The 8,661-nt window shown below is 39.5% G+C and overlaps 1 pseudogene; it reads right to left on the bottom strand.

The window, feature by feature from the left end:
• Positions 1–519: 519 nt before the first annotated feature.
• Positions 520–2,351, bottom strand: LOC103192953 (annotated as a pseudogene).
• Between the last annotated feature and the right edge of the window lie 6,310 nt (positions 2,352–8,661).

Below are 8,661 nucleotides of genomic sequence, written 5' to 3'. Positions count from 1 at the left end.
TCAAAGTAGAAGTGTATTCTATAATTTTCTATAGCTGATTTTCAAGTAGTTTGCCAGGATTTTCTTCCTAGGCACCTCTTAGTGGATTCAAACTTCCAACCTTTCAGTTAGAGTCAACCACATTGACCATTTGCACCATTCAAGGACTACAGAAGGAAAATGAGAACTTACATAATTCAACTAGTCTTAATTTTACATTTGTGTAGCCCCATAGAGACTAATGATGATAATTTTGCAGGCAAAATTTGCAATGTGTTTGTATATGTATTTTTTCTTTATCTGAGAAGAATCTTCTCATTGTTTTATATTATCAGAATTAGAAGCCTTAATCTGCACCAGCCTAGAAAACTGAGTCCTAGAGTCCCAGAGAAGGAAAGAAAGTGTTTGCACAGTATTGGTCATTAACAGATCCAGAGCTAAAACCTATATGGTGCTTTTTTTTTTTTTTTTTTTTCAGAAACTAATATTTATTTTCTGTCTACTTTATTTCCATTTTCTAAGACACTGTGGAAGAACAACTTAAGACCACTCAGTGGTGGTTCCTACCCACTCAGTGGCCTGAATGATGGGGCTGCAGGCATCTTCAGTTGCAGGGTGAATGCTCCAGTCTTCAGTAGGGAACTGCTGAATAGGCATAAAGGCACTTGACCACCTTCAGACCAGTCTGTGACCTCGTGCTGGGTAGTTAATTGAAGAGCTAGAGCTGACCATTCACCTTGAAATTCTTCCTTGGTCACAGATCTTTAAACAGTGGCCTGCTTTTCCTTTACAAATGCTTCAGGATCTCTGTAGAAGCAGAGATCAAGCATGACCTTCCCTGCGTGCTCACTGGAGATAGTGCCATGCACGTGCAGAACTTCTTGGCCAGCATCTACCACATCATATCACTGAGTGAACTCCTTTATTCTTGTATGGCATGACAATGTCCACACAGTACAGAGGAGCCTCTGTGTGACACAGAACAATGGTGGGCAAGTTAGCATCAGATGCCTCTGTGAATGCCTGGCTGTCAGCTTGGGGTTAATAACAACTAGAAGATATGATACCCAGAAAGCTACTTGGATTTGGTTACTGAAGTTTCCAGGAGTGGAGTGCCCAGCAATAGGAGTGGCTCCATTGGCAGCAGCAAACTTCAGCAGGGCCTGCTGGCCAGTATTCCTGGGGGATATGACACTGGCATCAACCGGGTTTTCAACAGCAACAATCATCACACGAGCCACAAGCAGAAGCCTCGCCCATATGTACTCAAGTTTATGATGCAGATATCATCACTTTTACTTTTGTAGATGTACTGTTCCATTTGGAAGTCAAAGTTGGTGCTACTTAAGTGGGGCCCTGCTGCAAGTCAGAGAAAATCCTCTTCCTTTATATGTGGGACATCAAGGGCTTTGGACGTTGTGAAAGTTTCCTGTTAAGTTAGGACAGAAACCCAGGACAACACTGTGTGTACTCCTCTCTGGGTAGCAAGAAAGATCTGTGCCTTTATATGTATATATATATATATGATTTTTGTATATATATATATATATATTATATATATATATATACTTTTTGTTGTTGTTATTTGCCATCGAGTCAGCCCCAACTCCTAGCAACCCCTCCTTGGGTTTCCGAGGCAGTTATCACTACAGAAGTAGGATTGCCCAACCTTCCTTCCGAGGAATGGCTGGTGGGTTTGAACCGCCAGCCTCCTGGTTAGCAGTCAAGTGCCTTAGGCACTATGCTACCAGAACTCCTTATATATAGTCAAGTAAAATAATTGATAAGATGTGCATTTTATTCATTTTAGTATAGTTTATTTATTCAGAGAAATGATGAATATGAAATCCAAGGTAGCAGAGATTGCTTTTGTTTTGTTCATTATATGCTGAATGCAGAGTACACATAGTAGGCTCTCAACAAGTATTTTTTGAATAAATTAATGAAGGACACTAATGATCTGATTCACTATTTGTTGCACTGTTGGATTCCTATGAACAATGTGCACAATTTGGCCACATGGTGGAGCCATTTTATAGTTATTTGTAAATGAAACTAAAGAGAAAATCAACTCACCCAACACAATCTTTCCTTTGATGAAGTGATTCAAATTCAGACTACAATGTAAAATATTGAGATAATTTCTCTGACAGATCTACTCCTACTCCTGCTTTATCAACAATCTCAATATCTGACAGTTTGCATTTATGACAACTGGAAAAATTCTCATTTGGTGCTTTTGGTGGTCCAGGCCTCCCATAGGAGAAGCTGTTGCTGGGCCTGGGGCCACCCCAAATGATATACTGGAGTCCCTGGTAATGACCAGGCCACAGGAGGACAGCAGCAGACAAGCTATGGGCCACCTTCCCCATTTGTTACAACGTTTCAGTACAGCCACAGAGAGTATGAAGTGATAGTGTTATAATGTGAGGTTGCACATGGGCAGGGGAAGCCTGGCAAAGGACTGAAAGTGCTGGGGAGGTTGTTGGGGGTAGGCAGAAAGGGGGACTCGTGGAGCTGCAGGGCTGGGATGGATGATGAGGGCGGTCCCCATCCAGGGCAGGCATTGGGAGGCTGCAGATGGCAGGCAACACCTGGCCACCACTACTACCACCTCCAACCCCTGCAGGCTCCAGAGTGGTAAGTAATGTATGATATGGAAGGGTGACCTTCCATGCCTTGAGCATCTTGAGATGTGCCAGGGGTGCCCAATAGGTGATGGGTGACCAGAGGATATCAGCCTTGAAGATGGGGCATAGTTTTGAATAATGGCCTGGTCTTTGGAACCTAATCATGCCGATAAGTGAGAAGTGAGTGTATTCACCTAGAATCCAACATAAAACGAACATAAGACACAACATGTGGGTTTGTGATAAAGCGTGGAAATATGGCATATGTATGTGCTTATATTGGTTTAGAATAGGAAGTATTCTAATCCACATGGCATTCACTTGGTAGGTACCATTGTGCAACACTCTTTTGATCACTCAACACTACTGAGACTGGCAAAAGCATTAACATGACAGTTACCTGAGACAAAGATCTTTCCTGATATCTAAAGGTACTGATCTGTGGGTCACAAAAATCTCTGAATGAGAAACAGAGACAACTGGACTTAGTCCAGATTTCTACATTTTTACCATTGAATGAGATAAATCATGGGCAGGATGACTAAGAAAGGTAGAATATAGAGATTTGTAATTGGGGTTGGGTGGTAGAGCTGTTGGGGCAGACAGTTTTGCCTGGCTGTCAGCTTGGAATTAATAACAACTAGATGATATGACACCCAGAAAGCTACTTGGATTTGGTTACTGAAGTTTGAGGTCTGCTTGCTCCAATTCTAATGGCAGGTGACCCTCATTTAGTGCTAGAGAAGCTCTATTTCCTTCCTTAACTTTCACATTTAATAATGGGGGAAAAGGAGTTGTAGAATTTCAGTAGCCCTACTCAACACCATTTCAAAGTTAACTTTCTGGTTCTTTCCAATGCTTCCAAGCTCTCTCTGAACACCGAACCCATTTCCAATAATACACTTATTGTCTCAACTCCATCTCTACCTCCCCCCCCCACACACAACCTCTAGCTGTCACCATTTGCCTCAAACTACAGTTTTCTTATAGATTATTTTTATTAGACGTGAAAAGAAACACCAAGACAGTCAGAAGATGAGGAATCCACCAATCACCTGTTAATTTGTCATACTGTTGTGGCTTGCATTTTGCTGTCATGCTGGAGGCTGTGACACACTGTAGTCACTCATGGTAGACAGCTTTCAGCAGAACTTCTAGACTAACACAGGCTAGGAAGAAATGCCTGGTGATTTACTTCCAAAAATTAGTCAAAGAAATCATATGGATTACAACAGAACATTGTCTGACTCATTTGCTTTGGACACATCATCAGGAGGGATCAGTCACTAGAGGAGACATTATGTTTGGTGAAGTAGCAGGCCAGAGAGGGTGTGTGAGATGAGTTGTCACACAGCAACGACGGACTTGTATATGCCAATGATTGTGAGGATGACGCAGGACCAAGATACATTTTGTTTTGTAGGACATGCAAGGGTATAGTGAGGGTAATGAGTGCTTAGGGCAATCTCTAAGTGTGCTTTCACCCACAATTTCATTGGATGTTCATAGTGGCAACTTCAGCAGAAATGCCTTCCTTCCTCTGTCTGGCTGCCTCAGTCAGTGCCTTTCATATTTGTGGCTCCACTGAATGTCATTCTGTGCCTTTGGACTTGCACCTGGGTAAGTCCTCCATTTTGTCCTCCATTCCTATGGATCTGGATGTCTACCATTCTTGAGGAAGACTGTTGGCCCAAACCAGGTTAACAGAAACTGCTCAATAATGTTCCCCCTTCAAGTGGTGCTTAGGGCTTATGCCATACTTGCCATACCTGAGACATGCCTCTGAGTACATGAGATCACCATGAGTTAGAGTCACTCAACGAAAGCCAATAACACCACCAACAAAACAGGGAATATAGTATGCCTGGCCACAGGCTCAATTTTAGAGATTTTCCTTGGATCTCTTCAACAGCCTATTCTAAGTCTCTTGTCTTCTCTCTCTCTCTCTTTCTGTCTTCTTCCATTTCTATCTCTCTCTTTTTTTAATTCATAGATCTACTGTACACTTGCTAAAATATTGTTTCACTAATTGCATAAATGCTCAAAATTAAAAATCTTTTCTCACCCAATGCCATGAAAAGGACATTTTTCTCAATCCCTCACAACATTATATTAGAACATTTCTCTGATTAAAAATACTTCACATCAATGAAATCCCCTTAACCTTCTTAGGAGTTTGACAACTCAACAAATTCCATTCTCGAGAGAATTTGAAAGTTTATGTGTGTGCAAGTTGACATGAGTTATATGTATAAATTCTCCCTCTTTTGAAAAGTTTTATAAAAAGGTAGGAGACGATCATTGGTAGCTGATTTCTAAAACAACTTCTCTTTCTCCTTCTTTTTTTGGTAAAATAGATAGCAGATGGGAATATAAAGACAAAAAAGAAAACTGATGCTCATAGCATTCATATTAAGAGTTAAATATGGAGGCAAAATCTGACAATGTCTGCAAAACTTTCTAAAGGTTCTATAATGAGAATCAGAGGTATGGCAGACAAAGAGAAAGAAAAAGCATAAAGTAAGAAAATTAATCCATAGACTGTTGATAGTGCAGCTGCACACAGATGCTCCCTGACTTGACACTATCTCCTGTCTGCAGAACTGATACTTTCTATTATTTATGCCCATATAGAAAACTGAAGGGTTATTCACTAAAGAAATAGAAGCAATCATTTTTGGAAAATCACGGCACCTAGTGGCAGTACTGGCCTCACAGAGAAAAGTCCCTTCTAGTTCTGGCAATATAACAAATATTAACCTATTAATAGATCAGAAAAGGAAGCTCTGTGATCTTCAGCCTCAACCAAAGACAGGGTATAAACACAGCCTTTCTACTTAGAGAGAAGGACACTGAGGAGACAGACTGGCACACATCACCATGAAAATCACACCAGCTAACTGGAAAAATAAACCCAGCACATCATTCTTCAATATGAAAATACAACTACAGTCAGACAGACATATAAAGAAAGGGAAAAATCAAGATAAACAAAGAAGACACTTAACCCAGGAGGTTAAAAAAAAAAAAAAAAAAATCAGGGACTAGATAAGGACTTAAATGTCTGAATAAACAAAACAACTAAATCAGAAAGATGTGAGAAATTTTGAAAGGTGATATGAAAATATAACAATGACACAAAAAGAAAATTTGGAATATTTGGAAATATGGTGATTAAAGTTTATTTAGAATTTAAATGAAGTCCAGAAATACGATATTAAGGAACTCTCATTAAACATAGGACAAAAAGAAGAAGAGAACATGAGAGGTATAGAATCACATTCAAATTTTAATATGTACTTAACGGATGCTTCAGAATGTAAGAACAGAAAAAAAGAGAGAGAAAATTATCAGACAACATAAAACAAAGCAGACCTAAAGAAAGATGAGATGACTAACAAAGTTTCACAAAGAAAAGTAAAAGAAAAAAAAAAAATGATTGAGGGAGTGTTTCACTTCCAGAATGATGATGTAGAAGACCTGCAAGCACATCACCCAGGAAAAGTACGACAATTGGTGAAAATTTTAAAGTAACAACAATTTAAATCTCTGTAAATTGTCCTTAGGGCTTACAACTAACAAAGAAATATTTATTCAAAAAAATCTACCAAGTTTTACTAAGTACAGAGTTGGGAGCAATTGACTCATGTATGACATGCCACCTCCTCAATCCCTAGATCATCTTGATGGAAGTTCTTCTCTAAGGAGGTAGGGTGTCCTCTTCTATTGGCTTCCAATCAGGGATTATCATATCTCACCAGGAGGGACAAACCATCATTATTTCTCATCCCCTTAAACTCCTATCTGTAGGGTCTAAATTCCTGGCCATGCAGCTAGAGTTTGGGGACTCCCGCTGTCCACTCAGCTCCCACTCAGTTTGGAACCCCTACTTATAAAAAGCAGGCCAAGAATACTGTAGCCCCAATTACCCTCTTCCCAGCTCACTCAGAGAGTAGAAGTTTCACTCAAGTAGAGGCAAATGTAGAAGAACAGAAGCTACAGTTGCCACCTGAAGCAGTAACTCCAAGAATCTACCTAGGAAGTGAGGTAATCCATAAGAACAGAGAGTTCTAAAGCTCTCTTCAAAGAAACTGACTTTATTTGAAATGTAATGTGGGAATGTTCAATGCTAAGGTTGCTCTTGAAAAAAAAATGGAATTTTTCTTGCTAATCAATTATTAGAAATCTGGTAGCCTCTATGAAAGAGAAGACAATAAACAAGTAAACACAAAAACAAAACCCAAAACTTAATTGTAGGACAGTTAGCTTATCATATCACAGAATGGCCGATGAATACATAATTATGTAACTGCCAAATTACATCCTTCCATAAATGCCAAGCCACTGAGAATTATGGTCCACAAGACCTTAACCACCACAGCTAGAGCTACTGTTGTGTCACACCTCAGTGTTCATTACTGCCAGGCGTATGTTGTTAAAGTGCAAAATATTCATATACTAGATATTTTTTACTGTGGTTATAAATGCAAAATGTCAAGTAGTGAGATAGTCAGTAAATGAGGAAAGTGTGGAAAAGAAATTAAACAAACTAGTGAAAGCAAAGATGGGGAAGAGAGATGGCAAACCACATGAAGATCACCCAGGAGCAGAAGCTCAAAGGAGACAAGGACTTTTCTCCAGAGCCGACAGAATGAGGAAGATTTTGCCTACAGCCAGCACCCTGAATTCAGACTTCTAACCCCCTCAACTGTGAGAAAATAAATTTCTATTGGCTAAAGTCACACATTTGTGGTACTTCTGTTATAGCCACAGTAGATAACTAGACAAGTAACCAGTCAGCAATTGGTAGAACAAATCACCTGTATGTAATATCAAAGTAAGCAGATAGCTAACAAAAAGATCAGAGAAAGAGACAAAGCCATTGTCATCCCAGGATGACTGCATATGAACAAGGTTGCCCCTCTGAGGAGTGACATCACAGGTTTCATGATGATGGGGACATCTATTTTACTAAATGTTGTTGTTATTAGGTGCCATCAAGGCCAGTTGTGACTCATAGTGACACTATGTACAACAGAATGAAATACTGCCTGGTCCTGCACCATCCTCACAATCGTCGCCATGCTGGAGCCCATAGTTTTAACCACTGTGTCATTACATCTCATTGAGGGTCTTGCACTTTTATTGACTCTCTGCTTTACCTAGCATTATATCCTTCTCCTTCCAACATGACCAAAGGACCAGAGATTAATTGTGCCCATTCTCATTTCTAAAGAGAATTCTGGCTGTACTTCCTCCAAGACAGATTTATTCATTCTTCTAGTAGTCCATGGTACATTCAATATTCTTTGCCAAAACCACAATTCAAATGAATCGATTCTTCTGCAGTATTCCTTATTCCTTGTCCAGTTCTCACTAATATGAGATGACTGAAAATACCGTGGCTCGAGTCTGGTGTACAGTAGTCTGCAAAGTGACAATTTGCTCTTAAATACTTTGTTGTTGTTGTTAGTGCCACTGAGTTGGCTCCAATTCATAGCAGTCCTATGTACAACAGAATGAAACACTTTAATGAAGTCTTTTGCAGCAGTTTGATTTTTAGTCTACTACTACTATAGGCATTGATTGTGAATCCAAGTAAAATGAAATCCTTGACAACTTCAATATTTTCTCCATTTAGCATGATATTGATTATTGGTCCACTTGCGAGGATTTTTGCTTTCCTTATGTTGAAGTGTAATTCATATTGAAGGCTGTAGTCTTTGATCTTCATCAGTAAGTGCTTCAAATCTTCTTCGCTTTCAGTAAGCAAGATTGTGTTATCTGCATATTACAGGTTCTTAACAAACCTTCCTCTAATCCTGATGCTGACTACTTCAAATAGTGCACCTTCTTGGATTATTTGCTCAGCATACAGATTGAAAAATTATGGTGAAAGGATACAATCTTGATGCACACTTTTCCTGATTTTAAATCATGCAGTATCCACTTGTTCTGTTTGAATGACTGACTCTTTGTCTATGAATAGGTTCCTCATGAGCACAATTAAGTGTTCTAGAACCAATGGTACTGAAGGAGGAAGTCAAAGCTG

This window comes from Orycteropus afer, unplaced genomic scaffold (assembly GCF_000298275.1).
Source record: "Orycteropus afer afer isolate SDZICR_OR568_19922 unplaced genomic scaffold, OryAfe1.0 scaffold00032, whole genome shotgun sequence".
Classification (NCBI taxonomy): domain Eukaryota; kingdom Metazoa; phylum Chordata; class Mammalia; order Tubulidentata; family Orycteropodidae; genus Orycteropus; species Orycteropus afer.
This window is presented reverse-complemented; position numbering and strand designations above follow the sequence as displayed.